The following is a 22096-nucleotide window of genomic DNA, read 5'->3' on the forward strand; positions in this document are numbered from 1 at the left end:
GTCCTCTAGCAGTCCTTAGGGTGCGCGCAGAAGACCGGTGCTCTGCGGCTTCGTTCTTCGCCCTCGTACAAGCTACCGCTCTCTCCGGCTCCCGGAGCAGGAGAAGCGGCTGCTTCGCGCACACAACAGCGGAGCGGCAGCCGTACGCTCCGAAGCGCTGCTTCAGCCGAAAGACGCCGGCCACCGGCGCTTGGCTTCGGACAGCTCCGGAGAGCCGTAGTGTGCATCTGCACTAGACTGCATCCTAGCGAAAAGCTTTGGCAGTGTGTCTCGCAGGGAGATAGCTTAGGAGCGCAGCGCACTTTTGCCTCCCTTGTCCAGAAAGACGCATTTGCTGCACACTCCAAAAACACTGCTCTTCCTATGGTAATATGTAAGCTGCTGTCTGACGCCCGTTCTCTTCTGCCCACTCTTGCCCAGCTCGTTGTTTTAACGTGGACGTGCCGTCCTGGCATTCAGTGCACAGTGAAAGCAATCGCAAAAGTCCAGCAGCTGCTGACTGCCAAACACAAGGCGCTGGCTATGTTCTTGCTTCTCGACAACTCAACGCAGCCCTTCATTTCTGCAGCTGCCATCGAGTTCTCTGCATCTCGAGCCTTCGGAAACGAGCACGAGTTTCCCAAGAGGGGCTTCATCAGGACGAAGTCAAAACCCAGGAAAATTGTCTCGGAGCACCTTCAATAAAGCATGCCAGCAGTGCATTGAAAAGGCAGGGAGCTTTAGCCACCGTCCTCTATCAGTCGCAAGGCTGTGCACACAATTTCGTCTCTCTGCAGCAACGTTCTTCGCCCTCGTACAAGCTACAGCTCTCTCCGGCTCCCGGAGCAGGAGAAGCGGCTGCTTCGCGCACACAACAGCGGAGCGGCAGCCGTACTCTCCGAAGCGCTGCTTCAGCCGAAAGACGCCGGCCACCGGCGCTTGGCTTCGGACAGCTCCGGAGAGCCGTAGTGTGCGTCTGCACTAGACTGCATCATAGCGAAAAGCTTTGGCAGTGTGTCTCGCAGGGAGATAGCTTAGGAGCGAAGCGCACTTATGCCTCCGTTGTCCAGAAACACGATTTTACTGCACACTCCAAAAACAATGCTCTTTCCAGGGCAATATATAAGCTGATTTCTGACGGCCGTGATCTTTCGATTACTCTTGCTCAGCTAGTTGTTTTAACGTGCACAGGCCGTCCTGGCTTTCAGTGCACAGTGATAGCAATCGCAAAAGTCTAGCAGCTGCTGACTTCCAAACACAAGGCGCTGGCTATGTTCTTGCTTCTCGACAACTCAACGCAGCCCTTCATTTCTGCACTTGCCAACGAGGTCTCTGCACTCGGAGCCTCAGAGGACGCGCACGAGTTTCCCAGGAGGGGCTGCATCAGGACGAATTCAAAACTCAGGAAAATTGTCCTGGAACACCTTCCCTAAGGATGCTAGAATGGAATTGAAGAGGCAGGCGAGCGGCCACCACGGTCCTCTAGCAGTCCTTAGGGTGCGCGGAGAAGCCGGGTGCTCTGCGGCTTCGTTCTTCGCCCTCGTACAAGCTACCGCTCTCTCCGGCTCCCGGAGCAGGAGAAGCGGCTGCTTCGCGCACACAACAGCGGAGCGGCAGCCGTACGCTCCGAAGCGCTGCTTCAGCCGAAAGACGCCGGCCACCGGCGCTTGGCTTCGGACAGCTCCGGAGAGCCGTAGTGTGCGTCTGCACTAAACTGCATGATAGCGAAAAGCTTTGGCAGTGTGTCTCGCAGGGAGATAGCTTAGGAGCGCAGCGCACTTATGCCTCCCTTGTCCAGAAACACGATTTTACTGCACACTCCAAAAACAATGCTCTTTCCAGGGCAATATATAAGCTGATTTCTGACGGCCGTGATCTTTCGATTACTCTTGCTCAGCTAGTTGTTTTAACGTGCACAGGCCGTCCTGGCTTTCAGTGCACAGTGATAGCAATCGCAAAAGTCTAGCAGCTGCTGACTCCCAAACACAAGGCGCTGGCTATGTTCTTGCTTCTCGACAACTCAACGCAGCCCTTCATTTCTGCACTTGCCAACGAGGTCTCTGCACTCGGAGCCTCAGAGGACGCGCACGAGTTTCCCAGGAGGGGCTGCATCAGGATGAATTCAAAACTCAGGAAAATTGTCCTGGAACACCTTCCCTAAGGATGCTAGAATGGAATTGAAGAGGCAGGCGAGCGGCCACCACGGTCCTCTAGCAGTCCTTAGGGTGCGCGGAGAAGCCGGGTGCTCTGCGGCTTCGTTCTTCGCCCTCGTACAAGCTACCGCTCTCTCCGGCTCCCGGAGCAGGAGAAGCGGCTGCTTCGCGCACACAACAGCGGAGCGGCAGCCGTACGCTCCGAAGCGCTGCTTCAGCCGAAAGACGCCGGCCACCGGCGCTTGGCTTCGGACAGCTCCGGAGAGCCGTAGTGTGCGTCTGCACTAGACTGCATCCTAGCGAAAAGCTTTGGCAGTGTGTCTCGCAGGGAGATAGCTTAGGAGCGCAGCGCACTTTTGCCTCCCTTGTCCAGAAAGACGCATTTGCTGCACACTCCAAAAACACTGCTCTTCCTATGGTAATATGTAAGCTGCTGTCTGACGCCCGTTCTCTTCTGCCCACTCTTGCCCAGCTCGTTGTTTTAACGTGGACGTGCCGTCCTGGCATTCAGTGCACAGTGAAAGCAATCGCAAAAGTCCAGCAGCTGCTGACTGCCAAACACAAGGCGCTGGCTATGTTCTTGCTTCTCGACAACTCAACGCAGCCCTTCATTTCTGCAGCTGCCATCGAGTTCTCTGCATCTCGAGCCTTCGGAAACGAGCACGAGTTTCCCAAGAGGGGCTTCATCAGGACGAAGTCAAAACCCAGGAAAATTGTCTCGGAGCACCTTCAATAAAGCATGCCAGCAGTGCATTGAAAAGGCAGGGAGCTTTAGCCACCGTCCTCTATCAGTCGCAAGGCTGTGCACACAATTTCGTCTCTCTGCAGCAACGTTCTTCGCCCTCGTACAAGCTACAGCTCTCTCCGGCTCCCGGAGCAGGAGAAGCGGCTGCTTCGCGCACACAACAGCGGAGCGGCAGCCGTACTCTCCGAAGCGCTGCTTCAGCCGAAAGACGCCGGCCACCGGCGCTTGGCTTCGGACAGCTCCGGAGAGCCGTAGTGTGCATCTGCACTAGACTGCATCATAGCGAAAAGCTTTGGCAGTGTGTCTCGCAGGGAGATAGCTTAGGAGCGCAGCGCACTTATGCCTCCCTTGTCCAAAAACACGATTTTACTGCACACTCCAAAAATAGTGCTCTTTCCTGGGCAATACGTAAGCTGCTATCTAGCGGCCGTGATTTTTCGGCTACTGTTGCTCAGCTAGTTGTTTTAACGTGCACAGGCCGTCCTGGCTTTCAGTGCACAGTGATAGCAATCGCAAAAGTCCAGCAGCTGCTGACTCCCAAACACAAGGCGCTGGCTATGTTCTTGCTTCTCGACAACTCAACGCAGCCCTTCATTTCTGCACTTGCCAACGAGGTCTCTGCACTCGGAGCCTCAGAGGATGCGCACGAGTTTCCCAGGAGGGGCTGCATCAGGACGAATTCAAAACTCAGGAAAATTGTCCTGGAACACCTTCCCTAAGGATGCTAGAAAGGAATTGAAGAGGCAGGCGAGCGGCCACCACGGTCCTCTAGCACTCCTTAGGGTGCGCGGAGAAGCCGGGTGCTCTGCGGCTTCGTTCTTCGCCCTCGTACAAGCTACCGCTCTCTCCGGCTCCCGGAGCAGGAGAAGCGGCTGCTTCGCGCACACAACAGCGGAGCGGCAGCCGTACGCTCCGAAGCGCTGCTTCAGCCGAAAGACGCCGGCCACCGGCGCTTGGCTTCGGACAGCTCCGGAGAGCCGTAGTGTGCGTCTGCACTAGACTGCATCCTAGCGAAAAGCTTTGGCAGTGTGTCTCGCAGGGAGATAGCTTAGGAGCGCAGCGCACTTTTGCCTCCCTTGTCCAGAAACACGCATTTGCTGCACACTCCAAAAACACTGCTCTTCCTATGGTAATATGTAAGCTGCTGTCTGACGCCCGTTCTCTTCTGCCCACTCTTGCCCAGCTCGTTGTTTTAACGTGGACGTGCCGTCCTGGCATTCAGTGCACAGTGAAAGCAATCGCAAAAGTCCAGCAGCTGCTGACTGCCAAACACAAGGCGCTGGCTATGTTCTTGCTTCTCGACAACTCAACGCAGCCCTTCATTTCTGCAGCTGCCATCGAGTTCTCTGCATCTCGAGCCTTCGGAAACGAGCACGAGTTTCCCAAGAGGGGCTTCATCAGGACGAAGTCAAAACCCAGGAAAATTGTCTCGGAGCACCTTCAATAAAGCATGCCAGCAGTGCATTGAAAAGGCAGGGAGCTTTAGCCACCGTCCTCTATCAGTCGCAAGGCTGTGCACACAATTTCGTCTCTCTGCAGCAACGTTCTTCGCCCTCGTACAAGCTACAGCTCTCTCCGGCTCCCGGAGCAGGAGAAGCGGCTGCTTCGCGCACACAACAGCGGAGCGGCAGCCCTACGCTCCGAAGCGCTGCTTCAGCCGAAAGACGCCGGCCACCGGCGCTTGGCTTCGGACAGCTCCGGAGAGCCGTAGTGTGCGTCTGCACTAGACTGCATCATAGCGAAAAGCTTTGGCAGTGTGTCTCGCAGGGAGATAGCTTAGGAGCGCAGCGCACTTATGCCTCCCTTGTCCAAAAACACGATTTTACTGCACACTCCAAAAATAGTGCTCTTTCCTGGGCAATACGTAAGCTGCTATCTAGCGGCCGTGACTTTTCGGCTACTCTTGCTCAGCTAGTTGTTTTAACGTGCACGTGCCGTCCTGGCTTTCAGTGCACAGTGATAGCAATCGCAAAAGTCTAGCAGCTGCTGACTTCCAAACACAAGGCGCTGGCTATGTTCTTGCTTCTCGACAACTCAACGCAGCCCTTCATTTCTGCAGTTGCCATCGAGGTCTCTGCATCTCGGAGACTCAGAGGACGCGCACGAGTTTCCCAGGAGGGGCTGCATCAGGACGAATTCAAAACTCAGGAAAATTGTCCTGGAACACCTTCCCTAAGGATGCTAGAATGGAATTGAAGAGGCAGGCGAGCGGCCACCACGGTCCTCTAGCAGTCCTTAGGGTGCGCGCAGAAGACCGGTGCTCTGCGGCTTCGTTCTTCGCCCTCGTACAAGCTACCGCTCTCTCCGGCTCCCGGAGCAGGAGAAGCGGCTGCTTCGCGCACACAACAGCGGAGCGGCAGCCGTACGCTCCGAAGCGCTGCTTCAGCCGAAAGACGCCGGCCACCGGCGCTTGGCTTCGGACAGCTCCGGAGAGCCGTAGTGTGCATCTGCACTAGACTGCATCCTAGCGAAAAGCTTTGGCAGTGTGTCTCGCAGGGAGATAGCTTAGGAGCGCAGCGCACTTTTGCCTCCCTTGTCCAGAAAGACGCATTTGCTGCACACTCCAAAAACACTGCTCTTCCTATGGTAATATGTAAGCTGCTGTCTGACGCCCGTTCTCTTCTGCCCACTCTTGCCCAGCTCGTTGTTTTAACGTGGACGTGCCGTCCTGGCATTCAGTGCACAGTGAAAGCAATCGCAAAAGTCCAGCAGCTGCTGACTGCCAAACACAAGGCGCTGGCTATGTTCTTGCTTCTCGACAACTCAACGCAGCCCTTCATTTCTGCAGCTGCCATCGAGTTCTCTGCATCTCGAGCCTTCGGAAACGAGCACGAGTTTCCCAAGAGGGGCTTCATCAGGACGAAGTCAAAACCCAGGAAAATTGTCTCGGAGCACCTTCAATAAAGCATGCCAGCAGTGCATTGAAAAGGCAGGGAGCTTTAGCCACCGTCCTCTATCAGTCGCAAGGCTGTGCACACAATTTCGTCTCTCTGCAGCAACGTTCTTCGCCCTCGTACAAGCTACAGCTCTCTCCGGCTCCCGGAGCAGGAGAAGCGGCTGCTTCGCGCACACAACAGCGGAGCGGCAGCCGTACTCTCCGAAGCGCTGCTTCAGCCGAAAGACGCCGGCCACCGGCGCTTGGCTTCGGACAGCTCCGGAGAGCCGTAGTGTGCATCTGCACTAGACTGCATCATAGCGAAAAGCTTTGGCAGTGTGTCTCGCAGGGAGATAGCTTAGGAGCGCAGCGCACTTATGCCTCCCTTGTCCAAAAACACGATTTTACTGCACACTCCAAAAATAGTGCTCTTTCCTGGGCAATACGTAAGCTGCTATCTAGCGGCCGTGATTTTTCGGCTACTGTTGCTCAGCTAGTTGTTTTAACGTGCACAGGCCGTCCTGGCTTTCAGTGCACAGTGATAGCAATCGCAAAAGTCCAGCAGCTGCTGACTCCCAAACACAAGGCGCTGGCTATGTTCTTGCTTCTCGACAACTCAACGCAGCCCTTCATTTCTGCACTTGCCAACGAGGTCTCTGCACTCGGAGCCTCAGAGGACGCGCACGAGTTTCCCAGGAGGGGCTGCATCAGGACGAATTCAAAACTCAGGAAAATTGTCCTGGAACACCTTCCCTAAGGATGCTAGAAAGGAATTGAAGAGGCAGGCGAGCGGCCACCACGGTCCTCTAGCACTCCTTAGGGTGCGCGGAGAAGCCGGGTGCTCTGCGGCTTCGTTCTTCGCCCTCGTACAAGCTACCGCTCTCTCCGCTCCCGGAGCAGGAGAAGCGGCTGCTTCGCGCACACAACAGCGGAGCGGCAGCCGTACGCTCCGAAGCGCTGCTTCAGCCGAAAGACGCCGGCCACCGGCGCTTGGCTTCGGACAGCTCCGGAGAGCCGTAGTGTGCGTCTGCACTAGACTGCATCCTAGCGAAAAGCTTTGGCAGTGTGTCTCGCAGGGAGATAGCTTAGGAGCGCAGCGCACTTTTGCCTCCCTTGTCCAGAAAGACGCATTTGCTGCACACTCCAAAAACACTGCTCTTCCTATGGTAATATGTAAGCTGCTGTCTGACGCCCGTTCTCTTCTGCCCACTCTTGCCCAGCTCGTTGTTTTAACGTGCACGTGCCGTCCTGGCATTCAGTGCACAGTGAAAGCAATCGCAAAAGTCCAGCAGCTGCTGACTGCCAAACACAAGGCGCTGGCTATGTTCTTGCTTCTCGACAACTCAACGCAGCCCTTCATTTCTGCAGCTGCCATCGAGTTCTCTGCATCTCGAGCCTTCGGAAACGAGCACGAGTTTCCCAAGAGGGGCTTCATCAGGACGAAGTCAAAACCCAGGAAAATTGTCTCGGAGCACCTTCAATAAAGCATGCCAGCAGTGCATTGAAAAGGCAGGGAGCTTTAGCCACCGTCCTCTATCAGTCGCAAGGCTGTGCACACAATTTCGTCTCTCTGCAGCAACGTTCTTCGCCCTCGTACAAGCTACAGCTCTCTCCGGCTCCCGGAGCAGGAGAAGCGGCTGCTTCGCGCACACAACAGCGGAGCGGCAGCCCTACGCTCCGAAGCGCTGCTTCAGCCGAAAGACGCCGGCCACCGGCGCTTGGCTTCGGACAGCTCCGGAGAGCCGTAGTGTGCGTCTGCACTAGACTGCATCCTAGCGAAAAGCTTTGGCAGTGTGTCTCGCAGGGAGATAGCTTAGGAGCGCAGCGCACTTATGCCTCCCTTGTCCAAAAACACGATTTTACTGCACACTCCAAAAATAGTGCTCTTTCCTGGGCAATACGTAAGCTGCTATCTAGCGGCCGTGACTTTTCGGCTACTCTTGCTCAGCTAGTTGTTTTAACGTGCACGTGCCGTCCTGGCTTTCAGTGCACAGTGATAGCAATCGCAAAAGTCTAGCAGCTGCTGACTTCCAAACACAAGGCGCTGGCTATGTTCTTGCTTCTCGACAACTCAACGCAGCCCTTCATTTCTGCAGTTGCCATCGAGGTCTCTGCATCTCGGAGACTCAGAGGACGAGCACGAGTTTCCCAGGAGGGGCTGCATCAGGACGAATTCAAAACTCAGGAAAATTGTCCTGGAACACCTTCCCTAAGGATGCTAGAATGGAATTGAAGAGGCAGGCGAGCGGCCACCACGGTCCTCTAGCAGTCCTTAGGGTGCGCGCAGAAGACCGGTGCTCTGCGGCTTCGTTCTTCGCCCTCGTACAAGCTACCGCTCTCTCCGGCTCCCGGAGCAGGAGAAGCGGCTGCTTCGCGCACACAACAGCGGAGCGGCAGCCGTACGCTCCGAAGCGCTGCTTCAGCCGAAAGACGCCGGCCACCGGCGCTTGGCTTCGGACAGCTCCGGAGAGCCGTAGTGTGCATCTGCACTAGACTGCATCCTAGCGAAAAGCTTTGGCAGTGTGTCTCGCAGGGAGATAGCTTAGGAGCGCAGCGCACTTTTGCCTCCCTTGTCCAGAAAGACGCATTTGCTGCACACTCCAAAAACACTGCTCTTCCTATGGTAATATGTAAGCTGCTGTCTGACGCCCGTTCTCTTCTGCCCACTCTTGCCCAGCTCGTTGTTTTAACGTGGACGTGCCGTCCTGGCATTCAGTGCACAGTGAAAGCAATCGCAAAAGTCCAGCAGCTGCTGACTGCCAAACACAAGGCGCTGGCTATGTTCTTGCTTCTCGACAACTCAACGCAGCCCTTCATTTCTGCAGCTGCCATCGAGTTCTCTGCATCTCGAGCCTTCGGAAACGAGCACGAGTTTCCCAAGAGGGGCTTCATCAGGACGAAGTCAAAACCCAGGAAAATTGTCTCGGAGCACCTTCAATAAAGCATGCCAGCAGTGCATTGAAAAGGCAGGGAGCTTTAGCCACCGTCCTCTATCAGTCGCAAGGCTGTGCACACAATTTCGTCTCTCTGCAGCAACGTTCTTCGCCCTCGTACAAGCTACAGCTCTCTCCGGCTCCCGGAGCAGGAGAAGCGGCTGCTTCGCGCACACAACAGCGGAGCGGCAGCCGTACTCTCCGAAGCGCTGCTTCAGCCGAAAGACGCCGGCCACCGGCGCTTGGCTTTGGACAGCTCCGGAGAGCCGTAGTGTGCGTCTGCACTAGACTGCATCATAGCGAAAAGCTTTGGCAGTGTGTCTCGCAGGGAGATAGCTTAGGAGCGAAGCGCACTTATGCCTCCGTTGTCCAGAAACACGATTTTACTGCACACTCCAAAAACAATGCTCTTTCCAGGGCAATATATAAGCTGATTTCTGACGGCCGTGATCTTTCGATTACTCTTGCTCAGCTAGTTGTTTTAACGTGCACAGGCCGTCCTGGCTTTCAGTGCACAGTGATAGCAATCGCAAAAGTCTAGCAGCTGCTGACTTCCAAACACAAGGCGCTGGCTATGTTCTTGCTTCTCGACAACTCAACGCAGCCCTTCATTTCTGCACTTGCCAACGAGGTCTCTGCACTCGGAGCCTCAGAGGACGCGCACGAGTTTCCCAGGAGGGGCTGCATCAGGACGAATTCAAAACTCAGGAAAATTGTCCTGGAACACCTTCCCTAAGGATGCTAGAATGGAATTGAAGAGGCAGGCGAGCGGCCACCACGGTCCTCTAGCAGTCCTTAGGGTGCGCGGAGAAGCCGGGTGCTCTGCGGCTTCGTTCTTCGCCCTCGTACAAGCTACCGCTCTCTCCGGCTCCCGGAGCAGGAGAAGCGGCTGCTTCGCGCACACAACAGCGGAGCGGCAGCCGTACGCTCCGAAGCGCTGCTTCAGCCGAAAGACGCCGGCCACCGGCGCTTGGCTTCGGACAGCTCCGGAGAGCCGTAGTGTGCGTCTGCACTAAACTGCATGATAGCGAAAAGCTTTGGCAGTGTGTCTCGCAGGGAGATAGCTTAGGAGCGCAGCGCACTTATGCCTCCCTTGTCCAGAAACACGATTTTACTGCACACTCCAAAAACAATGCTCTTTCCAGGGCAATATATAAGCTGATTTCTGACGGCCGTGATCTTTCGATTACTCTTGCTCAGCTAGTTGTTTTAACGTGCACAGGCCGTCCTGGCTTTCAGTGCACAGTGATAGCAATCGCAAAAGTCTAGCAGCTGCTGACTCCCAAACACAAGGCGCTGGCTATGTTCTTGCTTCTCGACAACTCAACGCAGCCCTTCATTTCTGCACTTGCCAACGAGGTCTCTGCACTCGGAGCCTCAGAGGACGCGCACGAGTTTCCCAGGAGGGGCTGCATCAGGACGAATTCAAAACTCAGGAAAATTGTCCTGGAACACCTTCCCTAAGGATGCTAGAATGGAATTGAAGAGGCAGGCGAGCGGCCACCACGGTCCTCTAGCAGTCCTTAGGGTGCGCGGAGAAGCCGGGTGCTCTGCGGCTTCGTTCTTCGCCCTCGTACAAGCTACCGCTCTCTCCGGCTCCCGGAGCAGGAGAAGCGGCTGCTTCGCGCACACAACAGCGGAGCGGCAGCCGTACGCTCCGAAGCGCTGCTTCAGCCGAAAGACGCCGGCCACCGGCGCTTGGCTTCGGACAGCTCCGGAGAGCCGTAGTGTGCGTCTGCACTAGACTGCATCCTAGCGAAAAGCTTTGGCAGTGTGTCTCGCAGGGAGATAGCTTAGGAGCGCAGCGCACTTTTGCCTCCCTTGTCCAGAAAGACGCATTTGCTGCACACTCCAAAAACACTGCTCTTCCTATGGTAATATGTAAGCTGCTGTCTGACGCCCGTTCTCTTCTGCCCACTCTTGCCCAGCTCGTTGTTTTAACGTGGACGTGCCGTCCTGGCATTCAGTGCACAGTGAAAGCAATCGCAAAAGTCCAGCAGCTGCTGACTGCCAAACACAAGGCGCTGGCTATGTTCTTGCTTCTCGACAACTCAACGCAGCCCTTCATTTCTGCAGCTGCCATCGAGTTCTCTGCATCTCGAGCCTTCGGAAACGAGCACGAGTTTCCCAAGAGGGGCTTCATCAGGACGAAGTCAAAACCCAGGAAAATTGTCTCGGAGCACCTTCAATAAAGCATGCCAGCAGTGCATTGAAAAGGCAGGGAGCTTTAGCCACCGTCCTCTATCAGTCGCAAGGCTGTGCACACAATTTCGTCTCTCTGCAGCAACGTTCTTCGCCCTCGTACAAGCTACAGCTCTCTCCGGCTCCCGGAGCAGGAGAAGCGGCTGCTTCGCGCACACAACAGCGGAGCGGCAGCCGTACTCTCCGAAGCGCTGCTTCAGCCGAAAGACGCCGGCCACCGGCGCTTGGCTTCGGACAGCTCCGGAGAGCCGTAGTGTGCGTCTGCACTAGACTGCATCATAGCGAAAAGCTTTGGCAGTGTGTCTCGCAGGGAGATAGCTTAGGAGCGCAGCGCACTTATGCCTCCCTTGTCCAAAAACACGATTTTACTGCACACTCCAAAAATAGTGCTCTTTCCTGGGCAATACGTAAGCTGCTATCTAGCGGCCGTGATTTTTCGGCTACTGTTGCTCAGCTAGTTGTTTTAACGTGCACAGGCCGTCCTGGCTTTCAGTGCACAGTGATAGCAATCGCAAAAGTCCAGCAGCTGCTGACTCCCAAACACAAGGCGCTGGCTATGTTCTTGCTTCTCGACAACTCAACGCAGCCCTTCATTTCTGCACTTGCCAACGAGGTCTCTGCACTCGGAGCCTCAGAGGACGCGCACGAGTTTCCCAGGAGGGGCTGCATCAGGACGAATTCAAAACTCAGGAAAATTGTCCTGGAACACCTTCCCTAAGGATGCTAGAAAGGAATTGAAGAGGCAGGCGAGCGGCCACCACGGTCCTCTAGCACTCCTTAGGGTGCGCGGAGAAGCCGGGTGCTCTGCGGCTTCGTTCTTCGCCCTCGTACAAGCTACCGCTCTCTCCGCTCCCGGAGCAGGAGAAGCGGCTGCTTCGCGCACACAACAGCGGAGCGGCAGCCGTACGCTCCGAAGCGCTGCTTCAGCCGAAAGACGCCGGCCACCGGCGCTTGGCTTCGGACAGCTCCGGAGAGCCGTAGTGTGCGTCTGCACTAGACTGCATCCTAGCGAAAAGCTTTGGCAGTGTGTCTCGCAGGGAGATAGCTTAGGAGCGCAGCGCACTTTTGCCTCCCTTGTCCAGAAAGACGCATTTGCTGCACACTCCAAAAACACTGCTCTTCCTATGGTAATATGTAAGCTGCTGTCTGACGCCCGTTCTCTTCTGCCCACTCTTGCCCAGCTCGTTGTTTTAACGTGCACGTGCCGTCCTGGCATTCAGTGCACAGTGAAAGCAATCGCAAAAGTCCAGCAGCTGCTGACTGCCAAACACAAGGCGCTGGCTATGTTCTTGCTTCTCGACAACTCAACGCAGCCCTTCATTTCTGCAGCTGCCATCGAGTTCTCTGCATCTCGAGCCTTCGGAAACGAGCACGAGTTTCCCAAGAGGGGCTTCATCAGGACGAAGTCAAAACCCAGGAAAATTGTCTCGGAGCACCTTCAATAAAGCATGCCAGCAGTGCATTGAAAAGGCAGGGAGCTTTAGCCACCGTCCTCTATCAGTCGCAAGGCTGTGCACACAATTTCGTCTCTCTGCAGCAACGTTCTTCGCCCTCGTACAAGCTACAGCTCTCTCCGGCTCCCGGAGCAGGAGAAGCGGCTGCTTCGCGCACACAACAGCGGAGCGGCAGCCGTACTCTCCGAAGCGCTGCTTCAGCCGAAAGACGCCGGCCACCGGCGCTTGGCTTTGGACAGCTCCGGAGAGCCGTAGTGTGCGTCTGCACTAGACTGCATCATAGCGAAAAGCTTTGGCAGTGTGTCTCGCAGGGAGATAGCTTAGGAGCGAAGCGCACTTATGCCTCCGTTGTCCAGAAACACGATTTTACTGCACACTCCAAAAACAATGCTCTTTCCAGGGCAATATATAAGCTGATTTCTGACGGCCGTGATCTTTCGATTACTCTTGCTCAGCTAGTTGTTTTAACGTGCACAGGCCGTCCTGGCTTTCAGTGCACAGTGATAGCAATCGCAAAAGTCTAGCAGCTGCTGACTTCCAAACACAAGGCGCTGGCTATGTTCTTGCTTCTCGACAACTCAACGCAGCCCTTCATTTCTGCACTTGCCAACGAGGTCTCTGCACTCGGAGCCTCAGAGGACGCGCACGAGTTTCCCAGGAGGGGCTGCATCAGGACGAATTCAAAACTCAGGAAAATTGTCCTGGAACACCTTCCCTAAGGATGCTAGAATGGAATTGAAGAGGCAGGCGAGCGGCCACCACGGTCCTCTAGCAGTCCTTAGGGTGCGCGGAGAAGCCGGGTGCTCTGCGGCTTCGTTCTTCGCCCTCGTACAAGCTACCGCTCTCTCCGGCTCCCGGAGCAGGAGAAGCGGCTGCTTCGCGCACACAACAGCGGAGCGGCAGCCGTACGCTCCGAAGCGCTGCTTCAGCCGAAAGACGCCGGCCACCGGCGCTTGGCTTCGGACAGCTCCGGAGAGCCGTAGTGTGCGTCTGCACTAAACTGCATGATAGCGAAAAGCTTTGGCAGTGTGTCTCGCAGGGAGATAGCTTAGGAGCGCAGCGCACTTATGCCTCCCTTGTCCAGAAACACGATTTTACTGCACACTCCAAAAACAATGCTCTTTCCAGGGCAATATATAAGCTGATTTCTGACGGCCGTGATCTTTCGATTACTCTTGCTCAGCTAGTTGTTTTAACGTGCACAGGCCGTCCTGGCTTTCAGTGCACAGTGATAGCAATCGCAAAAGTCTAGCAGCTGCTGACTCCCAAACACAAGGCGCTGGCTATGTTCTTGCTTCTCGACAACTCAACGCAGCCCTTCATTTCTGCACTTGCCAACGAGGTCTCTGCACTCGGAGCCTCAGAGGACGCGCACGAGTTTCCCAGGAGGGGCTGCATCAGGACGAATTCAAAACTCAGGAAAATTGTCCTGGAACACCTTCCCTAAGGATGCTAGAATGGAATTGAAGAGGCAGGCGAGCGGCCACCACGGTCCTCTAGCAGTCCTTAGGGTGCGCGGAGAAGCCGGGTGCTCTGCGGCTTCGTTCTTCGCCCTCGTACAAGCTACCGCTCTCTCCGGCTCCCGGAGCAGGAGAAGCGGCTGCTTCGCGCACACAACAGCGGAGCGGCAGCCGTACGCTCCGAAGCGCTGCTTCAGCCGAAAGACGCCGGCCACCGGCGCTTGGCTTCGGACAGCTCCGGAGAGCCGTAGTGTGCGTCTGCACTAGACTGCATCCTAGCGAAAAGCTTTGGCAGTGTGTCTCGCAGGGAGATAGCTTAGGAGCGCAGCGCACTTTTGCCTCCCTTGTCCAGAAAGACGCATTTGCTGCACACTCCAAAAACACTGCTCTTCCTATGGTAATATGTAAGCTGCTGTCTGACGCCCGTTCTCTTCTGCCCACTCTTGCCCAGCTCGTTGTTTTAACGTGGACGTGCCGTCCTGGCATTCAGTGCACAGTGAAAGCAATCGCAAAAGTCCAGCAGCTGCTGACTGCCAAACACAAGGCGCTGGCTATGTTCTTGCTTCTCGACAACTCAACGCAGCCCTTCATTTCTGCAGCTGCCATCGAGTTCTCTGCATCTCGAGCCTTCGGAAACGAGCACGAGTTTCCCAAGAGGGGCTTCATCAGGACGAAGTCAAAACCCAGGAAAATTGTCTCGGAGCACCTTCAATAAAGCATGCCAGCAGTGCATTGAAAAGGCAGGGAGCTTTAGCCACCGTCCTCTATCAGTCGCAAGGCTGTGCACACAATTTCGTCTCTCTGCAGCAACGTTCTTCGCCCTCGTACAAGCTACAGCTCTCTCCGGCTCCCGGAGCAGGAGAAGCGGCTGCTTCGCGCACACAACAGCGGAGCGGCAGCCGTACTCTCCGAAGCGCTGCTTCAGCCGAAAGACGCCGGCCACCGGCGCTTGGCTTCGGACAGCTCCGGAGAGCCGTAGTGTGCATCTGCACTAGACTGCATCATAGCGAAAAGCTTTGGCAGTGTGTCTCGCAGGGAGATAGCTTAGGAGCGCAGCGCACTTATGCCTCCCTTGTCCAAAAACACGATTTTACTGCACACTCCAAAAATAGTGCTCTTTCCTGGGCAATACGTAAGCTGCTATCTAGCGGCCGTGATTTTTCGGCTACTGTTGCTCAGCTAGTTGTTTTAACGTGCACAGGCCGTCCTGGCTTTCAGTGCACAGTGATAGCAATCGCAAAAGTCCAGCAGCTGCTGACTCCCAAACACAAGGCGCTGGCTATGTTCTTGCTTCTCGACAACTCAACGCAGCCCTTCATTTCTGCACTTGCCAACGAGGTCTCTGCACTCGGAGCCTCAGAGGACGCGCACGAGTTTCCCAGGAGGGGCTGCATCAGGACGAATTCAAAACTCAGGAAAATTGTCCTGGAACACCTTCCCTAAGGATGCTAGAAAGGAATTGAAGAGGCAGGCGAGCGGCCACCACGGTCCTCTAGCACTCCTTAGGGTGCGCGGAGAAGCCGGGTGCTCTGCGGCTTCGTTCTTCGCCCTCGTACAAGCTACCGCTCTCTCCGCTCCCGGAGCAGGAGAAGCGGCTGCTTCGCGCACACAACAGCGGAGCGGCAGCCGTACGCTCCGAAGCGCTGCTTCAGCCGAAAGACGCCGGCCACCGGCGCTTGGCTTCGGACAGCTCCGGAGAGCCGTAGTGTGCGTCTGCACTAGACTGCATCCTAGCGAAAAGCTTTGGCAGTGTGTCTCGCAGGGAGATAGCTTAGGAGCGCAGCGCACTTTTGCCTCCCTTGTCCAGAAAGACGCATTTGCTGCACACTCCAAAAACACTGCTCTTCCTATGGTAATATGTAAGCTGCTGTCTGACGCCCGTTCTCTTCTGCCCACTCTTGCCCAGCTCGTTGTTTTAACGTGGACGTGCCGTCCTGGCATTCAGTGCACAGTGAAAGCAATCGCAAAAGTCCAGCAGCTGCTGACTGCCAAACACAAGGCGCTGGCTATGTTCTTGCTTCTCGACAACTCAACGCAGCCCTTCATTTCTGCAGCTGCCATCGAGTTCTCTGCATCTCGAGCCTTCGGAAACGAGCACGAGTTTCCCAAGAGGGGCTTCATCAGGACGAAGTCAAAACCCAGGAAAATTGTCTCGGAGCACCTTCAATAAAGCATGCCAGCAGTGCATTGAAAAGGCAGGGAGCTTTAGCCACCGTCCTCTATCAGTCGCAAGGCTGTGCACACAATTTCGTCTCTCTGCAGCAACGTTCTTCGCCCTCGTACAAGCTACAGCTCTCTCCGGCTCCCGGAGCAGGAGAAGCGGCTGCTTCGCGCACACAACAGCGGAGCGGCAGCCGTACTCTCCGAAGCGCTGCTTCAGCCGAAAGACGCCGGCCACCGGCGCTTGGCTTTGGACAGCTCCGGAGAGCCGTAGTGTGCGTCTGCACTAGACTGCATCATAGCGAAAAGCTTTGGCAGTGTGTCTCGCAGGGAGATAGCTTAGGAGCGAAGCGCACTTATGCCTCCGTTGTCCAGAAACACGATTTTACTGCACACTCCAAAAACAATGCTCTTTCCAGGGCAATATATAAGCTGATTTCTGACGGCCGTGATCTTTCGATTACTCTTGCTCAGCTAGTTGTTTTAACGTGCACAGGCCGTCCTGGCTTTCAGTGCACAGTGATAGCAATCGCAAAAGTCTAGCAGCTGCTGACTTCCAAACACAAGGCGCTGGCTATGTTCTTGCTTCTCGACAACTCAACGCAGCCCTTCATTTCTGCACTTGCCAACGAGGTCTCTGCACTCGGAGCCTCAGAGGACGCGCACGAGTTTCCCAGGAGGGGCTGCATCAGGACGAATTCAAAACTCAGGAAAATTGTCCTGGAACACCTTCCCTAAGGATGCTAGAATGGAATTGAAGAGGCAGGCGAGCGGCCACCACGGTCCTCTAGCAGTCCTTAGGGTGCGCGGAGAAGCCGGGTGCTCTGCGGCTTCGTTCTTCGCCCTCGTACAAGCTACCGCTCTCTCCGGCTCCCGGAGCAGGAGAAGCGGCTGCTTCGCGCACACAACAGCGGAGCGGCAGCCGTACGCTCCGAAGCGCTGCTTCAGCCGAAAGACGCCGGCCACCGGCGCTTGGCTTCGGACAGCTCCGGAGAGCCGTAGTGTGCGTCTGCACTAAACTGCATGATAGCGAAAAGCTTTGGCAGTGTGTCTCGCAGGGAGATAGCTTAGGAGCGCAGCGCACTTATGCCTCCCTTGTCCAGAAACACGATTTTACTGCACACTCCAAAAACAATGCTCTTTCCAGGGCAATATATAAGCTGATTTCTGACGGCCGTGATCTTTCGATTACTCTTGCTCAGCTAGTTGTTTTAACGTGCACAGGCCGTCCTGGCTTTCAGTGCACAGTGATAGCAATCGCAAAAGTCTAGCAGCTGCTGACTCCCAAACACAAGGCGCTGGCTATGTTCTTGCTTCTCGACAACTCAACGCAGCCCTTCATTTCTGCACTTGCCAACGAGGTCTCTGCACTCGGAGCCTCAGAGGACGCGCACGAGTTTCCCAGGAGGGGCTGCATCAGGACGAATTCAAAACTCAGGAAAATTGTCCTGGAACACCTTCCCTAAGGATGCTAGAATGGAATTGAAGAGGCAGGCGAGCGGCCACCACGGTCCTCTAGCAGTCCTTAGGGTGCGCGGAGAAGCCGGGTGCTCTGCGGCTTCGTTCTTCGCCCTCGTACAAGCTACCGCTCTCTCCGGCTCCCGGAGCAGGAGAAGCGGCTGCTTCGCGCACACAACAGCGGAGCGGCAGCCGTACGCTCCGAAGCGCTGCTTCAGCCGAAAGACGCCGGCCACCGGCGCTTGGCTTCGGACAGCTCCGGAGAGCCGTAGTGTGCGTCTGCACTAGACTGCATCCTAGCGAAAAGCTTTGGCAGTGTGTCTCGCAGGGAGATAGCTTAGGAGCGCAGCGCACTTTTGCCTCCCTTGTCCAGAAAGACGCATTTGCTGCACACTCCAAAAACACTGCTCTTCCTATGGTAATATGTAAGCTGCTGTCTGACGCCCGTTCTCTTCTGCCCACTCTTGCCCAGCTCGTTGTTTTAACGTGGACGTGCCGTCCTGGCATTCAGTGCACAGTGAAAGCAATCGCAAAAGTCCAGCAGCTGCTGACTGCCAAACACAAGGCGCTGGCTATGTTCTTGCTTCTCGACAACTCAACGCAGCCCTTCATTTCTGCAGCTGCCATCGAGTTCTCTGCATCTCGAGCCTTCGGAAACGAGCACGAGTTTCCCAAGAGGGGCTTCATCAGGACGAAGTCAAAACCCAGGAAAATTGTCTCGGAGCACCTTCAATAAAGCATGCCAGCAGTGCATTGAAAAGGCAGGGAGCTTTAGCCACCGTCCTCTATCAGTCGCAAGGCTGTGCACACAATTTCGTCTCTCTGCAGCAACGTTCTTCGCCCTCGTACAAGCTACAGCTCTCTCCGGCTCCCGGAGCAGGAGAAGCGGCTGCTTCGCGCACACAACAGCGGAGCGGCAGCCGTACTCTCCGAAGCGCTGCTTCAGCCGAAAGACGCCGGCCACCGGCGCTTGGCTTCGGACAGCTCCGGAGAGCCGTAGTGTGCATCTGCACTAGACTGCATCATAGCGAAAAGCTTTGGCAGTGTGTCTCGCAGGGAGATAGCTTAGGAGCGCAGCGCACTTATGCCTCCCTTGTCCAAAAACACGATTTTACTGCACACTCCAAAAATAGTGCTCTTTCCTGGGCAATACGTAAGCTGCTATCTAGCGGCCGTGATTTTTCGGCTACTGTTGCTCAGCTAGTTGTTTTAACGTGCACAGGCCGTCCTGGCTTTCAGTGCACAGTGATAGCAATCGCAAAAGTCCAGCAGCTGCTGACTCCCAAACACAAGGCGCTGGCTATGTTCTTGCTTCTCGACAACTCAACGCAGCCCTTCATTTCTGCACTTGCCAACGAGGTCTCTGCACTCGGAGCCTCAGAGGACGCGCACGAGTTTCCCAGGAGGGGCTGCATCAGGACGAATTCAAAACTCAGGAAAATTGTCCTGGAACACCTTCCCTAAGGATGCTAGAAAGGAATTGAAGAGGCAGGCGAGCGGCCACCACGGTCCTCTAGCACTCCTTAGGGTGCGCGGAGAAGCCGGGTGCTCTGCGGCTTCGTTCTTCGCCCTCGTACAAGCTACCGCTCTCTCCGCTCCCGGAGCAGGAGAAGCGGCTGCTTCGCGCACACAACAGCGGAGCGGCAGCCGTACGCTCCGAAGCGCTGCTTCAGCCGAAAGACGCCGGCCACCGGCGCTTGGCTTCGGACAGCTCCGGAGAGCCGTAGTGTGCGTCTGCACTAGACTGCATCCTAGCGAAAAGCTTTGGCAGTGTGTCTCGCAGGGAGATAGCTTAGGAGCGCAGCGCACTTTTGCCTCCCTTGTCCAGAAACACGCATTTGCTGCACACTCCAAAAACACTGCTCTTCCTATGGTAATATGTAAGCTGCTGTCTGACGCCCGTTCTCTTCTGCCCACTCTTGCCCAGCTCGTTGTTTTAACGTGCACGTGCCGTCCTGGCATTCAGTGCACAGTGAAAGCAATCGCAAAAGTCCAGCAGCTGCTGACTGCCAAACACAAGGCGCTGGCTATGTTCTTGCTTCTCGACAACTCAACGCAGCCCTTCATTTCTGCAGCTGCCATCGAGTTCTCTGCATCTCGAGCCTTCGGAAACGAGCACGAGTTTCCCAAGAGGGGCTTCATCAGGACGAAGTCAAAACCCAGGAAAATTGTCTCGGAGCACCTTCAATAAAGCATGCCAGCAGTGCATTGAAAAGGCAGGGAGCTTTAGCCACCGTCCTCTATCAGTCGCAAGGCTGTGCACACAATTTCGTCTCTCTGCAGCAACGTTCTTCGCCCTCGTACAAGCTACAGCTCTCTCCGGCTCCCGGAGCAGGAGAAGCGGCTGCTTCGCGCACACAACAGCGGAGCGGCAGCCCTACGCTCCGAAGCGCTGCTTCAGCCGAAAGACGCCGGCCACCGGCGCTTGGCTTCGGACAGCTCCGGAGAGCCGTAGTGTGCGTCTGCACTAGACTGCATCATAGCGAAAAGCTTTGGCAGTGTGTCTCGCAGGGAGATAGCTTAGGAGCGCAGCGCACTTATGCCTCCCTTGTCCAAAAACACGATTTTACTGCACACTCCAAAAATAGTGCTCTTTCCTGGGCAATACGTAAGCTGCTATCTAGCGGCCGTGACTTTTCGGCTACTCTTGCTCAGCTAGTTGTTTTAACGTGCACGTGCCGTCCTGGCTTTCAGTGCACAGTGATAGCAATCGCAAAAGTCTAGCAGCTGCTGACTTCCAAACACAAGGCGCTGGCTATGTTCTTGCTTCTCGACAACTCAACGCAGCCCTTCATTTCTGCAGTTGCCATCGAGGTCTCTGCATCTCGGAGACTCAGAGGACGCGCACGAGTTTCCCAGGAGGGGCTGCATCAGGACGAATTCAAAACTCAGGAAAATTGTCCTGGAACACCTTCCCTAAGGATGCTAGAATGGAATTGAAGAGGCAGGCGAGCGGCCACCACGGTCCTCTAGCAGTCCTTAGGGTGCGCGCAGAAGACCGGTGCTCTGCGGCTTCGTTCTTCGCCCTCGTACAAGCTACCGCTCTCTCCGGCTCCCGGAGCAGGAGAAGCGGCTGCTTCGCGCACACAACAGCGGAGCGGCAGCCGTACGCTCCGAAGCGCTGCTTCAGCCGAAAGACGCCGGCCACCGGCGCTTGGCTTCGGACAGCTCCGGAGAGCCGTAGTGTGCATCTGCACTAGACTGCATCCTAGCGAAAAGCTTTGGCAGTGTGTCTCGCAGGGAGATAGCTTAGGAGCGCAGCGCACTTTTGCCTCCCTTGTCCAGAAAGACGCATTTGCTGCACACTCCAAAAACACTGCTCTTCCTATGGTAATATGTAAGCTGCTGTCTGACGCCCGTTCTCTTCTGCCCACTCTTGCCCAGCTCGTTGTTTTAACGTGGACGTGCCGTCCTGGCATTCAGTGCACAGTGAAAGCAATCGCAAAAGTCCAGCAGCTGCTGACTGCCAAACACAAGGCGCTGGCTATGTTCTTGCTTCTCGACAACTCAACGCAGCCCTTCATTTCTGCAGCTGCCATCGAGTTCTCTGCATCTCGAGCCTTCGGAAACGAGCACGAGTTTCCCAAGAGGGGCTTCATCAGGACGAAGTCAAAACCCAGGAAAATTGTCTCGGAGCACCTTCAATAAAGCATGCCAGCAGTGCATTGAAAAGGCAGGGAGCTTTAGCCACCGTCCTCTATCAGTCGCAAGGCTGTGCACACAATTTCGTCTCTCTGCAGCAACGTTCTTCGCCCTCGTACAAGCTACAGCTCTCTCCGGCTCCCGGAGCAGGAGAAGCGGCTGCTTCGCGCACACAACAGCGGAGCGGCAGCCGTACTCTCCGAAGCGCTGCTTCAGCCGAAAGACGCCGGCCACCGGCGCTTGGCTTCGGACAGCTCCGGAGAGCCGTAGTGTGCGTCTGCACTAGACTGCATCATAGCGAAAAGCTTTGGCAGTGTGTCTCGCAGGGAGATAGCTTAGGAGCGAAGCGCACTTATGCCTCCGTTGTCCAGAAACACGATTTTACTGCACACTCCAAAAACAATGCTCTTTCCAGGGCAATATATAAGCTGATTTCTGACGGCCGTGATCTTTCGATTACTCTTGCTCAGCTAGTTGTTTTAACGTGCACAGGCCGTCCTGGCTTTCAGTGCACAGTGATAGCAATCGCAAAAGTCTAGCAGCTGCTGACTTCCAAACACAAGGCGCTGGCTATGTTCTTGCTTCTCGACAACTCAACGCAGCCCTTCATTTCTGCACTTGCCAACGAGGTCTCTGCACTCGGAGCCTCAGAGGACGCGCACGAGTTTCCCAGGAGGGGCTGCATCAGGACGAATTCAAAACTCAGGAAAATTGTCCTGGAACACCTTCCCTAAGGATGCTAGAATGGAATTGAAGAGGCAGGCGAGCGGCCACCACGGTCCTCTAGCAGTCCTTAGGGTGCGCGCAGAAGACCGGTGCTCTGCGGCTTCGTTCTTCGCCCTCGTACAAGCTACCGCTCTCTCCGGCTCCCGGAGCAGGAGAAGCGGCTGCTTCGCGCACACAACAGCGGAGCGGCAGCCGTACGCTCCGAAGCGCTGCTTCAGCCGAAAGACGCCGGCCACCGGCGCTTGGCTTCGGACAGCTCCGGAGAGCCGTAGTGTGCGTCTGCACTAGACTGCATCCTAGCGAAAAGCT

This window comes from Lonchura striata, chromosome 24 (genome assembly GCF_046129695.1).
Source record: "Lonchura striata isolate bLonStr1 chromosome 24, bLonStr1.mat, whole genome shotgun sequence".
Classification (NCBI taxonomy): domain Eukaryota; kingdom Metazoa; phylum Chordata; class Aves; order Passeriformes; family Estrildidae; genus Lonchura; species Lonchura striata.